The sequence below is a fragment of the Dendrobates tinctorius genome, unplaced genomic scaffold (assembly GCF_039654945.1).
Source record: "Dendrobates tinctorius isolate UK_male_01 unplaced genomic scaffold, ASM3965494v1 ptg000249l, whole genome shotgun sequence".
Classification (NCBI taxonomy): domain Eukaryota; kingdom Metazoa; phylum Chordata; class Amphibia; order Anura; family Dendrobatidae; genus Dendrobates; species Dendrobates tinctorius.
Window position 1 is genome coordinate 1,304,003 of NW_027361916.1, and position 25,824 is coordinate 1,329,826.

A 25,824-nucleotide genomic window follows, 5' to 3' on the forward strand; every position below is an offset into this window, starting at 1 on the left:
ATTCTTTTATACTTTACCTAATAAAGAGGAGTTATTTTTACTGATACAGTGGGTATGGAAAGTATTCAGACGCCTTTAAATTTTTCACTCTTTGTTTCATTGCAGCCACTTGGTAAATTCAAATTCATACTATCTATTCCTGACACTGGAGTGGCTTATAAACTTCAGAAGTATATAGTTTGAGGTCTGGGATCTGCCAATATGGGGCTAGTTTTCTAACTGTTTCGGATAACAATACAGGGCTCTTTCCTGGGCCCTGTATTGTTCAACATCTTTATCAACGATTTAGATGAAGGAATTGAGGGTAAACTGATTAAATTTGCTGATGACACAAAGCTAGGAGGGATAGCTAATACTAGAGAAGAGAGAGAGGATTCAAAAAGATATAAATAAACTGGAGAAGTGGGCAGCAACTAACAGAATGATTTTTAACAGGGAAAAATGCAAAGTAATACATCTGGGCAATAAAAATGAAAAAAGCATCTACAGAATGGGAAGGATAGGGCTAAGCAACAGCACATGTGAAAAAAACTTGGGTATACTAATAGATCACAGACTGAATATGAGTCAACAGTGTGATGCAGCAGCAAAAAAGGCAAATGCAATTCTAGGATGTATTAACAGAAGCATACAGTCTAGATCACGTGAAGTCATTATTTCCCTCTACTCCTCTTTGGTCAGACCTCATCTGGAATACTGTGTCCAGTTTTGGGCACCACATTTTAAAAAAGACATCAACAAACTGGAGCAAGTTCAGAAAAGAGCGACCAAAATGGTGACCGGTCTGCAAACCCTGTCTTATGAGGAAAGGTTGCAGGATTTGGGAATGCTTAGTTTGCAAAAGAGAAGACTGAGAGGAGACTTAATAGCTGTCTACAAATATCTAAAGGGCTGTCACATTGTAGAAGGATCAACTTTATTCTCATTTGCACAAGGAAAGACTAGAAGCAGTGGGATGAAACTGAATGGGAGGAGACAGATTACATATTAGAAAAAACTTTTTGACAGAGTGATCAATGAGTGGAACAAGCTGTCACGAGAAGTGGTGAGTTCTCCTTCAATGGAAGTCTTCAAACAGAGGCTGGACAGACATCTGACTGGGATGATTTAGCGAATCCTGCTTTGAGCAGGGGGTTGGACCAGATGGCCCAGGAGGTCCCTTCCAACTCTACGATTCTACGATTCTAGTCTTCTTTTTTTCGTTTAGTTTCGCTTGAATATACACTCACTCTCCAAGCCTCTCATTTCTACGGGTTTCATCATCCTCACCAAAGGCATCAGCAGGAGACTATTTAATATTGACCTACAGTTAGGTCCATATATATTTGGACAGAGACAACATTTTTCTAATTTTGGTTCTAGACATTACCACAATGAATTTTAAGCAAAACAATTCAGATGCAGTTGAAGTTCAGACCTTCAGCTTTCATTTGAGGGTATCCAGATTAAAATTGGATGAAGGGTTTAGGAGTTTCAGCTCCTTAACATGTGCCACCCTGTTTTTAAAGGGACCAAAAGTAATTGGACAATTGACTCCAAGGCTGTTTCATGGACAGGTGTGGGCAATCCCTTCATTATGTTATTCTCAATTAAGCAGATAAAAGGCCTGGAGTTGATTTGAAGTGTGGTGCTTCCATTTCAAAGGTTTTGCTGTGAAGGAAACAAGCGGTCAAAGGAGCTCTCCATGCAGGTGAAACAAGCCATCCTTAAGATGCAAAAACAGAAAAAACCCATTCGAGAAAATCTACAGTTTGGTACATCCTGAGAAAGAAGAAAGCACTGGTGAACTCATCAATACAAAAAGATCTGGGCGCCCACGGAAGACAACAGTGGTGGATGATCGCAGAATAGTCTCCATGGTGAAGAGAAACCCCTTCACAACAGCCAACCAAGTGAACAACACCCTCCAGGAGGTAGGCGTATCAATATCCAAATCTACCATAAATAGAAGACTGCATGAAAGTAAATACAGAGGGTTCACTGCACGGTGCAAGTTACTCATAAGCATCAAGAATTAACAGACTAGACTGGACTTTGCTAAAAAACATCTAAAAAGCCGGCACAGTTCTGGAAGAACATTCTTTGGACAGATGAATGTTGTGAGTTCATTTTCCCCTTCACCATTGAGGTCTGATGAACTCCCTCTTCTGGTGAAGGAAGGTAGTGAGGCTGATTACCAAGCAGAATGATGATAACTGGGTGACTGGAATTGCTGACTGGATATAAGGCAGCCGACGCCCTTCTGCCTTGCGGGTGATTTCTCTGAGGGATTCTAGGAGACCAGTCTGATTCCTGCTCCTCAAAAGCTAAGTTTTCTGCTCTGCTTTTTGCATTTGTATTCTGGGTTTTTTTTGCCTTGTTTTTCTGGATTTCTGCCATTCCCTGCTGGGGTGACCAGAATTCCTTTTTGCTCTGTCTTCAGAAAATACCTGAGTACTGATATAGTCTTTTTGAAGCCTAGCGTCTTCAGGGCTTTTTTCCCTATCAGTCTGTTGGATCTTGTTTTGATAGGGTTTTTGGCGGTTTGCAGACAGCAGATTTTCTATCCTGTCCTATTTAGTTAGCTTGGGCCCCATCATTTGCTCAGCCTATCTTTCTATCTGTGTGAGTGTTTTTTCATCTTGCTTCACCGTCATTATATGTTGGGGGCTGCCTATTGCTTTGGGGTCTGCTCTGGGGCAGTTTAGATTTCCCTTTCTGTCTTTAGGCTATTTAGTTCTCCGACTGTGATCGAGGGGTCTAGGGCACCGTAGGAACCCCCCACGGCTACTGCTAGTTGTTGTTGATAGGTTCAGGGGCCTGCAATCCGATAGCTGCCAACTTCTCTGGTTTTCTGGACTTAGCTAGTGTTTCTGTTTTTGCCTCCTACGGTGACTCATTCATAACAGATGAAACCAAGATCAACCTCTACCAGAATGATGGAAAGAAAAATATGGCGAAGGCGTGGTACAGCTCATGATCCAAAGCATACCACATCATCTGTAAAACACAGCGGAGGCAGTGTGATGGCTTGGGCATGCATGGCTGCCAGTGACACTGGGTGACTAGTGTTTACTGATGATGTGACACAGGACAGAAGCAGCCGAATGAATTCTGAGGTATTCAGAACCATACTGTGTGCTCAGATCCAGCCAAATGCAGCCAAACTGATTGGGCGTCGTTTCATACTACAGATGGACAATGACCCAAAACATAAAGCTAAAGCAACCCAGGAGTTTATTAAAGCAAAGAAGTGGAATATTCTTGAATGGCCAAGTCAGTCACCTGATCTCAACCCAATTGAGCATGCATTTCACTTGTTAAAGACTAAACTTCAGACAGAAAGGCCCACAAACAAACAGCAACTGAAAACCACCGCAGTGAAGGCCTGGCAGAGCATCAAAAAGGAGGAATCACAGCGTCTGGTGATGTCCATGAGTTCAAGACTTCAGGCAGTCATTGCCAACAAAGGGTTTTCAACCAAGTACTAGAAATGACCATTTTATTTACAATTATTTAATCTGTCCAATTACTTTTGGTCCCTTTAAAAACAGGGTGGCAAATGTTAAGCAGCTGAAACTCCTAAACCCTTCATCCAATTTTAATGTGGATACCCTCAAATGAAAGCTGAAAGTCTGAACTTCAACTGCATCTGAATTGTTTTGTTTAAAATTCATTGTGGTAATGTCTAGAACCAAAATTAGAAAAATGTTGTCTCTGTCCAAATATATATGGACCTAACTGTAGGTTAATATTAAATAGTCTCCTGCTGACGCCTTTGGTGAGGACGATGAAACCCATAGAAATGAGAGGCTTGGAGAGTGAGTGTATATGTCACCTCACCCTATATACTGAGATGTGGGGTATATGTCACCTATTGACTAACCTTCAGGGGTGAAATATGGGTATAGTTTTACATTTGGAATTAATAAAGTTTGGTTTTATCCTTTTGTCAGCAATCATGAGGAATGACAAGAGACAAACCATTTAAGAAGATACAATTTTGGTTAAAACTATTCCAACATTATGAACATAAAAAGGCTTCTCCCCATGTGACATCTCTGATGTTTATTAACAGTTGATTTCCAAGTAAAAAATTAAGAAAATGAAAAAGGCTTCTCCTCTGCGTGACTGCTATGATGGCGATCAAGGAGCGCTTTCCAGGTAAAATATTTCCTACATTCTTAACAGGAAAAAGGCTTCTCCCCTGTGTGAGTTCTCTGGTGCTTAACACAAACTGATTTATTGCTAAAACATTTCCCACATTCTGAACATGAAAAAGGCTTCTCCCCTGTGTGAGTTCTTTGATGGGTAACAAAATATGATTTATGTGCAAAACATTTCCCACATTCTGAACATGAAAAAGGTTTCTCCCCTGTGTGAGTTCTCTTGTGCTTAATACAATCTGCCTTACTGTTAAAACCTTTCCCACATTCTGAACAGGAAAAAGGCTTCTCCCCTGTGTGAGTTCTCTGGTGGGTAACAAAATTTGATTTATGTGCAAAACATTTCCCACATTCTGAACATGAAAATGGTTTCTCCCCTGTGTGAGTTCTCTGGTGCTTAATACAATCTGATTTATTGTTAAACCATTTCCCACATTCTGAACAGGAAAAAGGCTTCTCCCCTGTGTGAGTTCTTTGGTGGGTAACAAAATATGATTTATGTGCAAAACATTTCCCACATTCTGAACATGAAAAAGGCTTCTCCCCTGTGTGAATTCTCTGGTGCTTAATACAATCTGATTTATTGTTAAAACATTTCCCACATTCTGAACAGGAAACAGGCTTCTCCCCTGTGTGAGTTCTTTGGTGGGTAACAAAATTTGATTTTTGTGCAAAATATTTTCCACATTCTGAACAGGAAAAAGGTTTCTCCCCTGTGTGAATTCTCTGGTGGGTAACAAAATTTGATTTCTGTGCAAAATATTTCCCACATTCTGAGCATGAAAATGGCTTCTTTGCTCTAGGAGCAGTTTGTTTTTTATTGCCTCTTTTGTGACTTTGATTTTCCTTAGTAGTCAGTAATGAATCAGAAGATGGGACCTGTTTCATAGGATCAGATGACAGATCTTTGCTGTGAATGGATGATGATATATCTGGAGTAATGCCATTCACTTCAGCTGTATCTTGTAGGATCTGAAGATCATCATATTTAAAAACTGAAGATGTCAGCTGTCCCTCTGATCTCCTGGTACAGTCATCTGCTAAGTTAAAAAAAAACAATTATTTTTTATTAAAATATCCTTGAGTTTTACATTTTTGAACATTTCTACTTAAACTGTCCATAATAATGGCAAGCTATGTAAAAAACTTTATTGACCAAGACAATGAAAGTTCACACTGTAATTTAAATCCTTGTTGGATGAACCAATAGTGTGTGGTGTTCAACTGTTTGTTCATTCTGCCTCCCAAATATTGAATAAAAAGAAACTAATCAATGTTACGTAGGTGAAAATACCAATTCTCATCTCACAAAAAACAAGTCCCCACTCAGGTCGATCATCTGTCAATGGAAAAACAGAGGTTCCCACACTATTAGTGGCTCAAAGGCTGTTGAAAAGCAACAAGGTTTCTATAAACCAATCCAGCAAAATCCGCTCTCACTTCTGAGTCTTGCAGTGTGCGCAAACAACATTTAGGATCCCTGTGTAACACATGCACAGGGAACTGTCAGAGCATCTACCGGCATGCTGGAGCTTACAGACTCTAAGAAGAGTTTTGCAGTGGCTGTTAAACAGGGACCTGCAGACACTAATCGTTTTTCTCCTGAGTGGCAGAAGACTACAACTCCCAGGGATCCTTGTTCCAGTGAGATGATAGAAGAAGGGAGGAGGAGGGACTTGAGGGAGGACGCTGAGGAGAAAGTGAAAGTAAAGAGGGAGAGGAGAGAAAACGTGGCTGCTGCTGCTGGTTATGAGAAACAGAGCGGTGTGGATCTTGATTCCCCTAAGTTGCAGAGTGTGGGGGACCCCGCGGAGATACCAGTGTTGCCGGAGAGAGCAAAGATCCAGAGAGTTCTGCCCGCACTCCCATCGGATAAAGGTCTAAATCCTGCAGCCCTCAGCTGGAGTCTAAAGAATCCTCTGATTGTTGGAGACACAGTGAGTGTTCTGCTGAGACTTGTGATACTATCAGCGCAACTTACAGTGAGTACACTGCAACCGAGACTATTGACAGCAACATTCATTTAAGTGCACCTACGTTTTCTACTTTGCGCGCCAACCTTCCTTTGCGCGCCAACATCCGTGGCAACTGGGCCCCAACGGTCGAACTGAGTAAATGCAAAAGAGGGGGAATTGGGCAAGTTATATCTGCAGGGTTGGGGTTTAATTAGTCTTTGATGGGTATATGACTTTTATAGAGCACAGTAAATCGCATTGTATGTTTATTCCTGTAAATCCATTTTAATTCTGCTTCATAGCAATAAATCTGTTAAACTGTTTTAATCCTGCTTCCTGAGTGTGTTCCGAGCTGTGGCAGGGGTTTCCCGAATCAGCCCCTGGCAGAAGATAACTGTCCTTCTGCAGCCCAGAGACAGAGCTCCAATCAAGATTCGGGTGGAGGCACTGCGTACAAAAGAGGTGTGACCCCCCATAACACCCAGGGTACAGTGGTAGCCATAAAGGGGTGTTACACCTGTATTTAGCAATATTATATATCCACTTAATTTGCGGTGTGTGTCTCCTGGAGCACAATCTGGGCACTATGTGCTGGGTAATAAAATGGCAAATGTGTAATTTTCACTCTCCAGCATCCACTGCGTGTTAATTCCCAGAAAGTGGCTGTGGAGTCAAAATATTCACTCCTCCTAAGGATTATAACCCTCGGTGAATTGATTTATAAAATGGAATCACTTTATGGGGATTTCTACTATTCTGGTTTTCTGTCATTTAGTTATATTAGGGCTTCTGCATATGGTGTGTCCAATCTCATCTGGGATCTGTTCCTTCTGTCCAGCTGGAGTAATCTGCTCCCTACTTCAGCCAATTGGAAAGTACCACACCCTACTAAAGCGCAAAGCACATGGCCGGAATCTGCCAGATACAGCGCTGTTCTCCTCTGGTTCAGTCCTCTGTGCTCAGCTTGCGGCTTGTGTATTTGTGTCCTGTTGTGACCGTGGCCCGTTTCCTGACTACTCTTGTGTCTTCTGATTCTGTATTCTGTCCTTCTGGTTCTGATCTAGCTACCTGACTATTCTTCTCACCATCTAATACCACAGAATAGCAGGTAACACCATGGTCTAAGCCTAGGGGTCCCTGTGTAAGTCCAGATTCCATGTGAGGGTGTTAAAGGGCGATGAGCAAGGCAATCCTTGGGATATGGCAAGCAGAGAAGATAGAGCCAAGCATGTTCATGGTGGACATCTTTTGAGTTGCCAGGTGACCATGAACAGTGCTCCCAATACATTGTGTCTGCAAACTATTCCAGCAAGATCTGCATTCAAATAGCTAAATGGCGCTCCTTCCCTTCTGAACACTGCCATGTGCCCAGACAGTAGTGTACAACCGTATGTAGGGTATAGTGCAAAGCTGGAAAATAATTTGTAAGATCCATTTGTTTCCTATTATCCTTTGTGAAGAATTCCAAACTTACCACCACATAAAGTGACACACGTCAGATATTAATAATGGGGCCTGATTAGGAACTACTGAAATGATCTAACTCCACAGTCTTCATCAGTAATAAATGAGTAGCTAGTGGTGAAACCTCTCTGGTTTAATTAGAGTATGGGTCTCGGAGACTTCACAATCTATACTATCGTAAGCTCCAATATTTTCTGACAGATGAGTTTCAAGAAGAAATATTAGGCATTTAAAGAGAACTGTGTATAAGGCCGGTTTCACACGTCCTGATATTTCTGGTACCAGAGATGTCCATGTGTGTAATACTTGTGGCACATGTGTGACACCCGTGTGCCGCTCGTTTGCAGCATCAGTACCACAAGGACGGCCGGCAGGGAAGAAGCGCTACAGTACGCGCTGTTCCCCGGCGGCGGGTGCTGAAGACGCTCTCATCATTCTCCTCTGCTCTGCCGGCGGGGAGAATGATGAGAGTTATATTAAAGTCAGAATGATGACAGCAGGTGGGGGCTTTTGGGACTATTACTCCCATCAACCTACACCTGCTGCTGCTAAGAACAGTGACAGCAGGAGCGGATGATGGGAGTATTCCTCACCCACTGCCTGCGCTATAACTAAATAAATGAATGAAAAAAACGGCATGGGTTCCCCTGTATTTTCTATAACCAGTCTGGAAAACTCACAACTTGGGGCTGCAACCCTCATCTGTCAGCTTCAGCAAGGCTGGTTATCAAGAATAGAGGGGTCCCCACACGTTTTTTTTATTATTTAAAGAAATAATTTAAAAAAAACAGCGTGGGGTCCTCATCATTTTTGATAAACAGCCTTGCTAAAGCTGACAACTGGGGGCTGGCATTCTCATGCTAGTAAGGGGCCATGGATATTGACACCCAGCCTAAAAATAGCAGCCCACAGCTGTCCAGAAAAGGCATATCTATTAGTTGCGCCAATTCTGGCACTTTGCCCGGCTCTTCCCAATTGCCCTGTAGTGGTGGAGAGTGGGGTTCATATTTGTGGGGTTTATGTCACCCTTGTATTGTCAGGTGACATCAAGCCCACTACATAGTTATGGAGAGGTGTCTATAAGACACCTATCCATTACTAATATTATAGTTATATGGTGAATAAAGACAAAGCCAGAATAAAGTCTTTTATTAGAAATAAAACAAAACACAGTTTTTGTTTTTTATTTAAAGCTAACAGAGAATTCTCACGGTGATCTGCTGTGAAGTCACTTAGCTTGAACTGTGGTGACCTCATCACTGACTTTTTCCCATGGTCCTGAGGTCCATGCAGCAGCTCATTCACCAGTGGCTCTCAGCCTGGACGGTTGCATCTTGGCACCGTCCAGGTTGAAAACTAATTATCCCCCAGACCTGGATTACGGCGTGGGACAGAACGAGAGACAAGTATGGTATATTGATGTTTTTTATTTTTATTACAGGAGAACGAGGTCTTCGGTGGAAATAGGCGTTAGGTGAGTATAACTGTGTTTGTTATTTTTAATTAAAAAAGAAAAACCGTTTTGTTTTATTTCTAATAAAAGACTTTATTTTGTCTGTGTCTTTATTTACCATGTAGCTATGGGCTTAGGGATGGATAGACACCTTTCCATTACTAAGCCGTGGGCTTGATGTCACCTGACATTACAAGGGTGACATCAACCCCACAAATATGAACCCCACTTGCCACCGCTACAGGGCAAGTGGGAAGAGCCAGGCAAAGCATCAGAATTGGCGCATCTATTAGATGTGCCTTTTCTGGGCATCTGGGGGATGGTTATTGTTTAATCTGTATTTGTAGTTTTCAGTTAATGAGATTCTCATGCTTCGGGGTGGGTTGTGGGAGTGACTGTGAGTTGGGCTGTGGGCGAGGCCTTATGTGTTACTCTGTGTAAATATTCATCTGTATTGGCTTATGACACTGATCCTTCAGTGACCTGCCCCCTATTTTACATAAAAATAACATCCAGAAAAATGTCACTGGCGATGGCGGCACTTGCGCAGTAGGATCTATAAGTAAGCGATAGAGGCTACTGGACAGGCGCCGCCAGTGTCATTTGTAAAAAATTTTTTCTAAGCCTCATAATAGCCACAGTATTATAGGCATTATCAACAATAATATCAATGCTATTATATGTATTATGTAATAATGGGGGCAGGTCAGTGAGGGGTCAGCGACCTGTCATAAGCCAATACAGATAAATATGTAAATCAAAAAGAAAAAAATAGAATGGCAATAAGAAACAGTCTACTTACTGGTGGAGTGGGTGGACTCTGAATCAGCAACACTTTGCAGGGTGAAAGCACGGTAATAAAGGTGCTTGCTTGAAGAAGCACACATGAGACAATCCAAAAAATAAGGAAAAAAGCAGCACACTCCGTTTACAGGATCATGAAAAAAAACTGTCATTTATTTCAGAAAAGCATACATGGACAAGGTTCGTGAGGGCAGGATAAATGCAGGCAAGAAACAGGACTATGGCCTTTTCGTGCTGCTCTTTTCCTTATTTTTTGGAGATGAACATGTAATATGTAAGCACCACATAAAGCCACGCCCACAGGCTGCCCACAGCCCCACCCCAGAGCACGAGAGTCTCATTAACTGAAAAATACAAATAAAGATTAAACAACAACCACAAGACGAATTTCTTCACCAGGTATCATTGTAATCAGTGTAACGGTGCTGACCTGACAGTGTCTGTAGGTTACTGAGCACAATCCTGCTGACAGGGGCACTTTAAATTTAGATCTTAGACATTTAGAAGAGGCAATGGAGAGCTTTTTTCAAGACTATCAGAGAGTTACAGACTCACATTAGGCAGGAAGGCCGATCCCACCACAATCAAACTATCATACAGAAGGAACAGGTTAAAAAAAATGACAGAATAAAAAATATGTTACATCCCCAACAACGTCTGTACGAGGGGAGAACACTAAACCGGAGTTGCCCTCATTTATGGTGGACCATTGGAGCCACTATGAATCCTGAGCAGAAGAGTAGAGAAAGTATTAGCGTCCCCATTTCAGGAGAGATTGTGCAGTAATCTGAATTCCTCAGGATGGAAAATATAATGGAATTCATGACGTTTAGTAAATCTATGAAACCAGGGCTGGAGCCAACACATCTCCTGCAGGCGGGAATAAATGTATATTACAGCCATCAGCCACGCACAGCTTAGAGATATATCATGGCACAGTGTAATGTTTGTCCTGTAGTTTATCACAATCCTCCTTGAAGTTACCGTATTTTTTGGACTATAAGACGCACCTAGGATTTAGAGGAAGAAATTAGGAAAAAAATTGAAGCAAAAAATGTGGTCAATTCTGTACTTAATATCCCTTATCCTGGTATATATGGTCCCCTCACCCCCATTCTGATACACATTGCCCCCTCATCCCTATCCTGGTATACAGGGCCCCCATCTCATCCTAGTATGCATGCCGCCTTATCTCGTCCTGGCATGCAGAGCCGCATGTCGTCCTGATATACAGGGCCCCCATCTCGTCCTAGTATGCATGGTGCCATCCCTATCCTGGTATGCCTGGTCCCATCCTTATCCTGGTATGCAGGGCCCCATCTCATCCTGGTATACGTGGCCCCATCTCGTCCTGGTATGCAGGGCCCCATCTCGTCCTGGTATGCAGGGCCCCATCTCACCTGGTATGCAGGGCCCCAGCTCGTCCTGGTATGCAGGGCCCCATCCTTATAAGTGGCCCCCACCCCCATTCCTATCCTGGTATACATGGCCCCATCACAAAACATTAAAAAAACAAACCATTACACTTACCTACCCGGCGCTCCCTTACAGCATACTGCTCCGGTGCCAGCAACTGCTGTATGCTTGTAAGAAGCGCTGAGAACAGTGAGAATTCATGAATATTCTTTTATCTTAAGTAGCGGCACATGTGACTGCCGGTAGCAGCAGGAAGCCGGAGGCTGACACTGTGTGCTACTGAAGAGAAATGAATACTCACTGCCCTTTGCGTGCACAGTCCTGGCAACTGTGCTCTGCTTGTGAGCAGTGCATGACGTCCCTGCCATGCGCTGCTTACAAGCATATAGCAGTTGCTGGCAACGGAGCAGGACGCTGCGAGGGAGTGCGGGGTAGGTAAGTGTGGCGCCCCTGAGGGTTCAGTCGCCACAGAGGTACTTACCTCCCCCTGAGGTGTGGTACCCCACCATCCAGGTAAGGTGGAGACACCTGACCACGCTCCAACACCTGCACCCCACACCACAAAGTAGTGTAGCAAAGCACCTTCGGAGGCTCCCTGCTTGGAGTGTAGCATAGCACCCCTTGGTGGCTCCCTGCTTGGAACACGAAACGTGCTGGGAGGTGGATGGAATTTAGTTCACCTAAAAGAGCAGGAAGAGTTGAGTTCAGGCAGTCAGTCCTTGCACTCAGTCAGAGAGTGAGGATGTAGACGGACGGAGTGTGAGACAGAGAAGATCCCCAGGAGAGGGATGGAAGAAGGAAGTGCTGCAGTAGGCCACAGTGATCTGGGTCTGCTGGCACAGGAAAGAGAGAGAGAAAGGAAGCTTGATTCTCCATTGGGAAGAAGGATTAGCACGGAACGTGAGGAGAATAAGAGAACAAGGACCAGGGTTAGAGGAGAACCCTTTTCAAGTTCTAAGCGCAAGGCCGGGGTCCAGTCCCCGAGGTTTTACGGATACTAATGGTCCTGCAGCAGACACCGGAGGAATAGAAGTAGTGACCACTTTATTCCCACACAAGACTTGGGGGCACAACAGCAACATATTAGTGAGCCGGGACTCAGTAGCAAGGAGTCCCCGAAACAGGCTACAGCTGTCTGCCGTACATGTAGAGTTCATAGGAACATTTGACACGAGTAACTCCAGTGTAACTCAGTACTAGGAGTACTTCATTCTTAGGTGCTATAAGAGGAGACGTTCAGAAAAGGCACATATGTTGGCGGAGTGTTGGAAGGGAGTACTTCATCTTGCCTGGATGTTGGCTGAGCTCCTGACCCGGAGGGCACGGCACGGATGCGGGCACCTGTACCTGCAACAGACTGTGAGTAAAGCTTTGGAACTGCATGCCTGGTGTCCTCCACTTATTCCTGCACCAACCTGCCCAGCATGACTACATCTCTTGCGCCTGACACTACACCATCTAAGTGTCACTTCACCCACACTGCCCTGGGACTACAGCCCTGCCTGTGGAGGGCTATAACATCATTGCTGCACCACACCATCTGCCCCAGAGGATCTGTCTGCAGCGTCGGCTTACATCTCTATTGCCGAACACCACAGGTGGCGTCACGAATCACTTATAAACTTTCACCACCATAAGCACACTGAAACAACCCCCCTTTGTAATTGAGCCCCAGGGCCATGGACCAGGTCACTGCTGCCGTGACGACCCCCCGTTGAGAAGATCAACCGGCCCAGTACCGAGTACCCCACGGCCCTGGTGAGTGAGGGCGCTCCAAACTTGGCATCACGAACAGGATGACGAGACCTGATGCCATCGGGTTCTGTGTGCCTGAGATTTGTTGGACTTAAAACTTTTGGAAATGTGCGGCAGACCTAATTTGGTAGACTGTAGGATGAATGCTAAAAATGGCCGCCAGCGTGGTGAAGAAGGGCGTGACACTATAGGTGGTCCTAAGAAAAGAGGGCGGACTGTCCTGGGCCTCCCCTGTCTGAACTTCTATACGACAGGAACATGGTCCACCCCCCGAGGGGTTCGTATACTGGCTTGGCATGGAGGAGTTGGAAGAAGACGCCGTCCCCCAAAAGGAGGAGCGGAAGCCAGTGGCGGGAAAAGAGCCGAAGCGGGAAGAACACCAGAACACCATGATGGATAGAGAGGAGAAGCCAAAGGAATGTGGGGAGGAAAAGCAGCTCGCCCCCAGGCCGCCCCTGCGGAGTATACGCCAGCTGAGATACCATCTGCAGTGCCCGTCGCCGCCTCAAAACAGATACTGCCACTGGATGAGGCATGCCCGGAGGAGGTATATGAGGATCCCGGAAGAGAATGGACAGGGGCCGTGTCCCCGCCCGGACCCGGCGCAGCCGCGCAGGCCTTTACCGACGGCTTTGGCCGAAACCAACCTTTCCCCGGCTCAGATCCAGCTGCAACCCGCTCCGCAGGCAACTCCGGGAGTAGCGGCTGCCGCTGTTTGCTGCCATTTACCTGCGCCGGGACCGGAGCCTCCTTGTCGGGAAGCGCAAGGTATGATTACCGCGCCTGACATGACCCTCGTGCTAGGAATGGCGCCAGTGACTAGGAATGGTCTGATTGCCCCCTGCCGACAACTCCAGGCCGTGGTGCCGCTCGCTGAGGTCCCGATGGACCTAGAAGAACAAAACTCGGCGGTACCGGCGATAACATTTGCTGAGTCGTTGGTGGCAGCAGGGGTACCATCGGCAATAGTTGACATGCCATCCCCGCAGGCAGTCGATGTTTCGGTCGCCCTTTCCTTTACCCCAACCACTACCAATCTCACCCCTTGGGAAGAGGAGTACCTGCGATCGGTAGGCCATCAGCAACAGGATGAGGACACCCAGAGCATCTCCCCTGGATGCAGCCCAAGCAACCAGCTTCCAGAACCCCAGAAGGGGACAACTAGCCATAATGTCGACTTAAACTAACTCTCATTACCCAGGAGGGTATTTGCAACGTTGTGCCTTCTTTTTGTTATCCTGTTTTTATTTTCTTGTTTTCTTCACAGTTGTTGCCCAGTTTGATTGGCAGCCTTTACACTTGTACTATGGAGATCATGGACGCTGAGTGATCCAGAACTGTAATTGTAAATAGTTTGCACCTCTATAGGTGCTTTCTCTTGGTTTTACAAAGGAACCTTGCCTTGAAATAAAGACTACCTCGTTATAAGGACATTTCCAGACACGTTGGCCGGACCAGTGTCTACCATTGCACTTACTAATGATGCTTAATATTTTTGACTAGAACCTAGATAGTGATAGAACAGATTTTATAGAGTTTCATTGAGAAAGAAATAATGTGTTACAATGTTTGAATAAAGATTGGATAAAGATATGCAGATGGTGAACCAGACACTAGCAGTTGTCACTTAAGGGTAAGAAGAAGAAAAGTAGAAAATGTGAAAAATGACAGAAAGGAAATGTGTTGCTAGAAAATGTGTTACTTGAATTGGTAGTGAGTTTGCTTTCATAGCACTTTAAATTAGGTAGCATAACTTTGAAATTAGATAGTTAAAAACTGTTTGCAACGTTCAAGAAACTGTGCCTCTCATATTGAGAAGATTAGATAAGAACTGTTTATTTTGCATTACAAAATTTTGTATGTTCCTGTATTGTCAACTTTGTTTTCCTTGCAGTCCGCGGACGTGCTGTTTATCGGGGGGTATGTTGCGCCCCTGAGGGTTCAGTCGCCACAGATGTACTGCACCTCTTCCTGAGGTGTGGTACCCCACCATCCAGGTAAGGTGGATACACCTGACCACGCTCCAACACCTGCACCCCACACCACAAAGTAGTGTAGCAAAGCACCTTCGGCGGCTCCCTGCTTGGAGAGTAGCATAGCACCCCTTGGTGGCTCCCTGCTTGGAACACAAAACGTGCTGGGAGGTGGGTGGAGTTTAGTTCACCTAAAAGAGCGGGAAGAGTTGAGTTCAGGCAGTCAGTCCTTGCACTCAGTCAGAGAGTGAGGATGTAGACGGACGGAGTGTGAGACAGAGAAGATCCCCAGGAGAGGGATGAAAGAAGGAAGTTCTGCAGCAGGCCACAGTGATCTGGGTCTGCTGGCACAGGAAAGAGAGAGAGAAAGGATGCTTGATTCTCCATTGGGAAGAAGGATTAGCACGGAACGTGAGGAGAATAAGAGAACAAGGACCAGTGTTAGAGGAGAACCCTTTTTTAAGTTCTAAGCGCAAGGCCGGGGTCCGGTCCCCGAGGTTGTACGGATACTAATGGTCCTGCAGCAGACACAGGAGGAATAGAAGTAGTGACCACTTTATTCCCACACAAGACTTGGGGGCACAACAGCAACATATTAGTGAGCCGGGACTCAGCAAGGAGTCCCCGAAACAGGCTACAGCTGTCTGCAGTACAAGTAGAGTTCATAGGAACATTTGACAGAAGGAACTCCAGTGTAACTCAGTACTAGGAGTACTTCATTCTTAGGCGCTATAAGAGGAGACGTTCAGAAAAGGCACATATGTTGGTGGAGTGTTGGAAGGGAGTACTTCATCTTGCCTGGATGTTGGCTGAGCTCCTGACCCGGAGGACACGGCACGGATGCGGGCACCTGTACCTGCAACAGACTGTGAGTAAAGCTTTGGAACTGCATGCCTGGTGTCCTCCACTTATTCCTGCGCCAACCTGCCCAGCACGACTACATCTCTTGCACCTGACACTACACCATCTAAGTGTCACTTCACTCACATGCCCTGGGACTACAGCCCTGCCTGTGGAGGGCTATAACATTATTGCTGCACCACACTATCTGTCCCAGAGGATCTGTCTGCAGCGTCGGCTTACATCTCTTTTGCCGAACACCACAGGTGGCGTCACGAATCACTTATAAACTTTCACCACCATAAGCACACTGAAACAACCCCCCTTTGTAATAGAGCCCCAGGGCCACGGACCGGGTCACTGCTGCCGTGACGACCCCCCGTTGAAAAGATGAACCGGCCCGGTACCGAGTACCCCACGGCCCTGGTGAGTGAGGGCGCTCCATAAGTGTAAAGGTTTGATTTTTAATGTTTTCTGATGGGGCCATGTATACCAGTATTGGGATGGGCATGTGGGCCAATTATAAGGATGGTGTCATGCATACCAGGACTGGGGTTGGGGGCTAATCATATCAAGATTCTATTATTAAAGAGAAATGAATATTCATTGCCCTCCAAGCCCATGGGCGTGGAATGCATTGAATATTCATTTCTCTTTACCAGCGGGAACAGGAGTTAGCCGCAGCCACCGGCTCTAGCCTCCTGTGACCCGCTGCTCCGCCGATGCTGTTCCCCCACCTCCCCTCCACAGCCAGAGCCGGTACATCCGAACAATAAGACACCCCCCATTTTCCTCCACATTTTTGAAGGAAAACAGTGCGTCTTATAGTCCGAAAAATACGGTAGTTTTAACACAAATTGAAAAGTCAGGATAAAGGGAAACTCTGCTCTTATTGTACAGAAATTCACACTTGGCCTCACTGCACATTTACTGTTGTCGCTCATAAAAGGGAAGTTTGGCCAGAAAGACTGGACCTGGTCTTGTAGGGACCATGAGACATTCAGCAGCACAGAAGGGAGAGAAGAGTCATCCGATAAGATCTCAGGGATCTAGGAAGCCAACAGCATCATTACCCTCCGCTTTCTCTTACAGACCCATCATAATATTTTTCTTTAAGTGATATCCTAACATGTCAGCACATTCTACGTACGCTGTCATTTAGCTTTATAGTTACAGATCTGGGCAGGTAACGGTCAGCGTCTCCTAATCCCAGGGGGTAGGTGGATACTCCAGGTTGTAAGTTCTATAGAAAAGAGCTTTCAATGCCCAAAGTCATTTGAACAGTTTTGGGTGGAGGAGAATGTTGTGGTCTAGAGGCAAAATGGTGATCATGGTAATACGGCCGGACTACACCACCGATAAAGCAGATACAGCCGGTGACCGAGAATAATCTGTGACTTCTCTGCATTCAGTGGCTACTACTCACCTGGGTAGTCATATATGGGAATCTCCTCTTTACACCGCTCATCACCTCTCACATATGTCTCTGTAGTATTAATATGGGTCAGATCTTCACCCTGAAACAAATATTGTAAAAGTCACAGACAGATGGAGAAGTCCCATCTATGATCAGCTCTAATCCTGCCATCTCCACCATTCTCATTACACAAGTATAAAACATATAAACCTGGTGGATAAAACAAGACTGAGCACAAGACCTTCACAGTCGTCTACACATCATAGGGGAGATCTCCTGACACCTTCTCTCCATCTACCTGATGATCCTGAGGAGCACTGGGATCTTGTTTACAGTCCTGTGGAAGAAGAGGACGGGGACATCTCTCTGGTGTTGTCCTCTTACTGGATAGATCTGGAGGAAACACATACAGGGACTGAATTCATTCTCTACATACTGAAAATTATAGGCCGTGTGTATTTAGTCCTGTCTATTACCTGGTGATGTGATGGGCTGGGGAACCTCCATTATGACGTTCTTGTACAGATCTTTGTGTCCTTCTAAATACTCCCACTCCTCCATGGAGAAATAGACAGCGACATCCTGACACCTTATAGGAACCTGACACATACAATGATACCATCATCCCCCCGATCCCTTCCTAGTGTTACTGTATAATGTCCCAGCATTCCCAGCAGTGTCACCTCTCCAGTCAGCAGCTCCATCATCTTGTAGGTGAGTTCTATTATCTTCTGGTCATTGACGTCCTCATGGATCAGGGGGAGAGGTGGAGGCCCCGTGATTGGGCTCAGGGGTCTTCCCCATCCCTCAGACACAGGGTCCTGACAGCGATCACTAGAGGTCTTCTTCACCACTGTGTAATCCTGGTTATGGAGAGACACATTAATAAATCTCACTACAGACATTTCCAGAGTCCTCACCTCTCCAGTTCTGTCCATCTGTTATTCCCATAGATAAGAATGATGTAATGTGACGTCATCAGAATCTCTCACCTCTCCAGTGAGACGGAAGAGGATCTCTAGGGTGAGGTGTAATATCCTCTCCGCCATCTTGTCTCTGTCCATATCCATCCTTGATGGGTAAATCAGGAAAATTCTCTTTTGTAGGAGATCTTCACTGAGAGGATCCGATATTGTAGAGACCTGAATGAGAAGAAGATGATCGGATGTAACATCATAAGAATCTTGTGTAATAATACAATTACTGGAGATAATAAGGGAAACATATGAGGAGATTTATTATCTTACAGGGTTTAGTTTTCTCCCCTGACATCTACTAATAAAACCTATATATTTAGGCCACAGACAACAAGCAGTTTCTTCCTCGGAGTCGGCAGCTGAACACGTTCCTCATAGACTCATCTTCCATAACGCTAATTCTCGTCTCGTTACCGACACTGGAATCGGCATTAGCAATACTGCAGGAGAGATTCATTACACGTGATGTAATAACGTGCAGGAGGAATATATGTCACCACGGAGCAGGCAGACCAACAGTAAAAGGGGAGGTTTATTTACAGGGAGAATATCTGGTGAACATATAATGTAACAGAGAAAATGCTGTAACAGGTGATAACAGAGACTGGAGAAATAACAGAAGTGTAAAACAACAGACAGTTATTCTCTTATGGGGATGAAACTTATCAGTTCCTGGAGATCTTGCTTATAGAGATCACTCTTCTCCCACGTAGGCACCCAGGCACCAGGGGTGCTTGATGTCGTCTGTCTCTGGGGTCCTAGGTATAGTCCAACTGGCGTATGGGGGGTTAACGTGAGAGCGCAAGGGGTATGCGGATGGCGGTATCCCCCTGTATGCAAGGTTCCTCCCTCTGCTGCGGCAGCGGCGTTCCCTCAACAGGGTCAGGGGCTCTGCCTGCGACAGTCTCTCTTGGCAGGTCAGTGTCACGTTATCGTATGTTCCTCGGTCACAGGGAAGCGTCTCAGGATGAAGCAGCGCCTCACTGCAGGGGAGCCTCTTGTCAGTGCATCCAGTCTGTCGGTGTGAGATAGTCTCTAACAGGAGGTGAGCGACCAGCCCTCCAAGAGGTGTAGGGACAGGCTTCTCGTACTCAGTGCTCAGCACCTGTGTCTGCGGTCCCTCAATGTTCAGTCGCTGCGCCTGTCTCCTGTCCTCTCCTCTGTCAGCGTCCTCTCTGCTCCCATCCATGCACTGCTCTGCTGAAAGCGCGCCCAATTCTCCCACTCTCCGTCATGCCCTCTTCCTGTTCCTGGTACTCGCGCAGTCCCCTAAAGCATCCCCCGGGGAACCTAATGCCCTGCTCGATGGTTCTGGGCACGGAGCTAGGAAGGCAACTCCCCCTCGGCTACTTCGGTGCTTCACCCCCTTACATTGACATGAGAAATAACTCCTTCATGATGAGGACGACTTCTTCATCTTCTACTACGGCTCTAGAAACATATTTGTCCAGAGTCGGTCACTGCCTCCATCCCCACCGGCCGTCTATATGAAGGTTTCCCGTCTTCCCCGCACTCGAATCTTCTATCACGTTAGATCTCAGCTCTGAGTCACACACAGAAGTTTGAGGCTTTTAGAAAAGATTTTTTGTTTCCACAATAAACACGGACAGAAATGATCTGATCCCAAAGTCTCCATGTACAGTGATTTATGGGGTTTATTTCTGGCCTTAGGCTTTCCTATATTACAAGAAAAACTCCAGAAAAAGCCGATATTAAAATGTTTCTAAAGAAAATTGGATCCAACAATTCTTGTAAGAAGAAAAAAATAAGCAAAAAGCAGAAGACACAATTTATAATTTTTAATATGTTAAACATTTATTAAAAAGAAATTAATCTTTTTGGGCCCAGAACATAGATGTACACCGCAGGGACGGCACAGATGAGGCTTCAACAAAAACCCTGACAGTTTCACCACTTGCTGCTGTGAAAAGCAAACATGGCATCTAAGAAGGTGTGACAGAGTTTGGCTGAATGACCCCCACCTCCAAGTACTCGATAGTATGGGGCGGCCTAGTTACTGCGATACTTACATGCCTAATAATGGGGTCTGGGCTGCAATGTATGAAGGTCTATTAGCCCGGGCCAGAGGCAGCGTCCAATAAGTTACCTTATAACGCCCCCATACACATTACACTAAAGTTCCATGAAAGCACTGATTTCGGGGGGTTTGGCCGACCATATAATGTATTTGGGGGCCTCCCGACAGATGATGTCAGGGCAGAGAAGGATCCGGCATCCTGAATTTCAGAGGATAATCCGTTTGTTCTTCCTGTAGATAATCCTCCTCTAGAGGAGTCTGGAGGCGACTCTCTCATACAGACCACAAGAAAGCTGGAATATTTGTGTGTATGGGGGAGTCGGGAGAGATCGCCGTCTGCCAAATGACCGTTCAGCCAACTCTGATCTCACGTGTATGGGGCCGTTAGTATTAAACTGATGGGCAGTGATGATACACGGCACTACAGTAGTACAGGGCATCACCGGAGCCATCAGAGGCTTGTATGTTGTATGATCTCACTGATCAGAGGGGTTTAAAAAAGGTTTAAAGTGGAAAATATATCACAGTTTCAGTAACAAGAAATATCCGTCACTATATGGAAAGCAGAGTCACTGCACAATGTTAGTTACGTCACGTCCATAACTACTTTATTATACTCTATTATCCTGTACACAGTGGAGTAGATAGAAATCACAGATCCCACAGCAATAGCTGGAATTGGACCCTCCAGCGTAAAGAAAAAAGATCTCTCTCTCTATCTATATACACTGTTCAAAAAAATAACGGGAACACTTAAACAACAGAATATAACTCCAAGTAAATCAAACTTCTGTGAAATCAAACTGTCCACTTAGGAAGCAACACTGATCGACAATCAATTTCACATGCTGTTGTGCAAATGGAATAGACAACAGATGGAAATTATTGGCAATTATCAAGACACCCTCAATAAAGGAGTGGTTCTGCAGGTGGGGACCACAGACCATATCTCAGTACCAATGCTTTCTGGCTGATGTTTTGGTCACTTTTGAATGTTGGTTGTGCTTTCACACTCATGGTAGCATGAGACGGCCTCTACAACCCACACAAGTGGCTCAGGTAGTGCAGCTCATCCAGGATGGCACATCAATGCGAGCTGTGGCAAGAAGGTTTGCTGTGTTTGTCAGTGTAGTGTCCAGAGGCTGGAGGCACTAACAGGAGACAGGCCAGTACACCAGGAGTTGTGGAGGGGGCCATAGGAGGGCAACAACCCAGCAGCAGGACCGCTACCTCCACCTTTGTGCAAGGAGGAACAGGAGGAGCACTGCCAGAGACCTGCAAAATGACCTCCAACAGGCCACAAATGTTCATGTGTCTGCACAAATAGTTAGAAACTGACTCCATGAGGACGTCCACAGATGGGGGTTGTGCTCACAGCCCAACACCGTACAGGACGCTTGGCATTTGTCACAGATCACCAGGATTGGCAAATTCACCCCTGGCGCCCTGTGCTCTTCACAGATGAAAGCAGGTTCACACTGAGCACATGTGACAGCCGTGACAGAGTCTGGAGACGCCGTGGAGAGCGATCTGCTGCCTGCAACATCCTTCAGCATGACTGGTTTGGCAGTGGGTCAGTAATGGTGCGGGGTGGCATTTCTTTGGAGGCCACACGATGTTGGGCTGTGAGCACAACCCCCATGGAGACACAATTGTGCCTTTACCTGGAGATAAATTCCCAGTGGGGGCAATTTCCAAAATGCAATAACTTAAGTGGGGAATTCAGCTCTTTTCACACTTAAGGGATCTGTATATGGAGTCTACAAACTACAGTGGGGAAAATAAGGATTTGTTACGCTGCTAATTTTGGGGCTAAAGTCACATTTTTGTGAGGAAAAAAAGTAAAATTGTCATTTTTTCCTTCCAAATTGCTTAAATTCCTGTCACACTATCCGAATTCAGATATTGTCCTGGTCAGAAAGGAGAAAACAGGGAGTGAAAGGGTTAATAGGACTCACAGGAGGAACCGGCCCAGAAAGCAGAAGATCCAGGAGTGTCCGCCACATATATGACTGCTCTGTGCGCACAGGACCTGTGATGAGGTCACAGGAGGGGAGGAGTCAGGGGTCACATGATATCCGGAGTGAAGACGCTCCATGGAGCCTTCTCCTCAGTGACATTCCCACCATTATTCTCCCCTCACTACTGGCACAATTACCCCGCGCCGCCTTCTCTACACAGTGTTATGTGTGGAATGTAACGTGTGATTTCTCTGGAGGGAAATAGACCCCACACATGAGGGATTATCCCCAGTTACCGGCCGTCTACTATATGGCGGCATATGATTGTGCTATCGACTCCACATCAGGAGCTAAAATGCCCAAATCTCGGTTATTTCCCCCCTTCCAGAGTCCGGCTGAGGCCGGGGTCACACTTGGGAGAACCTCGCCCGAGTCTCGCACCTCAGTGCCCTTGTGGATTAGCCTCTGTAGGGGAAACGACACCGGCTGTCAGGGACAGGGGGCCCCAACATAAATCCAATATTTGTTGTAAGAAAACCCAACCTGATGCCGCCATTCGGGGTAACCAATGCTCCGGCAGTCTGTGACAATGTCAGTAATTATATTTTTCTCACTGATTGGTAGATTTGTGGTAATTTTCCTGGATGATATAGTGAGTTACTCCCGTCCTCTGGAGGAGCATGCTGAGCATGTCAGACAGGGTCTCCAGGTTCTACGTGACAACTATTTATTTGGCAACCTGGATAAATGACAATTTGTGGTCCAGCAGGTCCAGTCCTCAGGACATTTGGCTTCTGCATTGGGGTGTCAGATGGACCCCGTTACAGTCCCAGCAGTCCCTTCTTTAGTTTTAGCCAAGTAACCTGAAAGCGTTACAGAGATTTCTTGTAGTCGAGAAACTGAGGAACAAACAAGCGAAAAATAGGGTCTTACCTGATAACCAGATGTAATGAGAGTAGGGGAGTATTACTCTCACCTGATGGAGTGGCGCCTTTACACCATGCTCAATGCATAAATCAGCTGCTGCAGGACACGGGGCCAAAGACCGAGCAGAAGAGCTCATCCGGGTATAATGTGTCTGTACCTGCGCTGCTGATGGAGACGATCGGTGATGGAGATTTTCACTAAAAACGTTTATTCAAATAGGTTTTCAAATTCAACGCGTTTCACAGTCACGCAGGACGTCTTCCTCAGGACGAAGCCTGATAGCGGATAAACATGTCAAGCCTGGAACGTTTTATATGCAGTCTTTATGATAATAATAATCTTTTTATTTATATAGCGCCAACATATTCTGCAGCGCTTTACAGTTTGCACACATTATCATCGCTGTCCCCGATGGGGCTCACAATCTAAATTCCCTATCAGTATGTCTTTGGAATGAAAAAAGCCAACAAAGCACAAGATGTCACAGTTCATGAGAAAGTCCGTCACACAAAGATAAATTATAGTTCATGAAAAAACAGAACACACTTACATACAATAATTATATTATAAAGCGCCTATGAATGAAGTGAGGTCACCTAAAAAAATGATAACTTATATTAGAAATAGGAGGAAACCACTATGGCTAAATAGAGCTGTAAGGGGTGCAATAAGAGATAAAAATAAAGCATTTAGAGAATTACAGCAAGTAGGTAGTGATGAGGCATTAAATAAATACAGAGAATTAAATAAATTCTGTAAAAAGCAAATCAAGGCAGCAAAGATTGAGACAGAGACTCATTGCCAGAGAAAGTAATAATAATCCCAAAATATTCTTTAACTACATAAATAGTAAGAAGCTAAAAAATGACAGTGTTGGTCCCCTTAAAAATAGTCTGGGTGAAATGGTGGATGAGGATGAGGAAAAAGCCAATATGCTAAATGACTTTTTTCAACAGTATTTACACAAGAAAATCCCATGACAGATAACATGATCAGGGATAAAAATTCTCCATTAAATGTCACCTGCTTAACCCAGCAGGAAGTACGGCAGCGTCTAAAAATCACTAAAATTTACAAATCCCCGGGTCCGGATGAGATACACCCCCAAGTACTGCAGGAATTAAGCACAGTCATAGATAGACCATTATTTTTAATCTTTAAAGATTCCATAATAACAGGGTCTGTACCACAGGACTGGCGTATAAAAAATGTGGTGCCAATATTCAAAAAGGGGACAAAAACTGAACTCGGAAATTATAGGAGATACTGGAGTATCTGGAGAAGAATAACCTCATGACCCAATATCAACATGGGTTTACAAGGGACCGTTCCTGTCAGACTAATCTGATAAGCTTTTATGAAGAGGTAAGTTCTGTACTGGACCAAGGGAATGCAGTGGACGTGGTGTACATGGACTTTTCAAAAGCTTTTGATACGGTGCCACACAAAAGGTTGATACATAAAGTAAAATGAGGACAATGGGGATAGGGGAAAATATGTGTAGGTGGGTTAAGAGCTGGCTCAGGGATAGGAAACAAAGGGTGGTTATTAATGGAGCAAACTCGGACTGGGTCACGGTTAGCAGTGGGGTACCACAGGGGTCAGTTTTGGGACCGTTTCTTTTTAACATATTTATTAATGACCTTGTAGGGGGAACAGAGAGTAGAATTTCAATATTTGCAGATGACACTAAACTCTGCAGGGTAATCAATACAGAGGAGGACAATTTTATATTACAGGAGGATTTATGTAAACTAGAAGCTTGGGCTGATAAATGGCAAATGAGCTTTAATGGGGATAAATGTAAGGTCATGCACTTGGGTAGAACGAACAAGATGTATAATTATGTGCTTAATTGTAAAACACTGGGCAAAACAGTCACTGAAAAAGACCTGGGTGTATGGGTGGACGACAAACTCACATTTAGCGGCCAGTGTCAGGCAGCTGCTGCAAAGGCAAATAAAATAATGGGATGCATTAAAAGAGGCATAGATGCTCATGAGGAGAACATAATTTTACCTCTATAGAAGTCACTAGTGCGACCCCACTTAGAATACTGTGTACAGTTCTGGTCTCCGGTGTATAAGAAAGACATAGCTGAACTGGAGCGGGTGCAGAGAAGAGCGACCAAGGTTATTAGGGAACTGGGTGGTCTGCAATACCAAGACAGGTTCTCACACTTGGGGTTATTTAGTTTGGAAAATCGAAGGCTTAGGGGTGATCTTATTACAATGTATAAATATATGCAGGGACAGTACAAAGACCTTTCTAATGATCTTTTTACTCTTAGACCTGTGATGGGGACAAGGGGGCATCCTCTAAATCTGGAGGAAAGAAGGTTTAAGCATACTCACAGACGCGGATTCTTTACTGTAAGAGCAGTGAGACTATGGAACTCTCTGCCATATGATGTTGTAATGAGTGATTCCCTAATAAAATTTAAGAAGGGACTGGATGCCTTTCTTGAAAAGTATAATATTACAGGGGATATACACTAGTTTCCTTAATATTGCGTTGTTCCAGGGAGGTAGTCTGATTGCCGAATGTGGAGTCGGGAAGGATTTTTTTTCCCCAATGTGAAGTCTACTGTTTGCCACATGGGGGTTTTTTTTGCCTTCCTCCAAATCAACATGTTAGGGCAAGTTGGGATAGGATATGGGTTGAACTAGATGGACTTAAAGTCTCCCTTCAACCTTAAT

General features: G+C 45.1%; 1 pseudogene; it reads right to left on the reverse strand.

Annotated features, from left to right (window-relative positions):
- LOC141063313 (uncharacterized) overlaps positions 1–25,824 on the reverse strand; it is a 155,985-nt pseudogene that overhangs the window by 24,199 nt on the left and 105,962 nt on the right.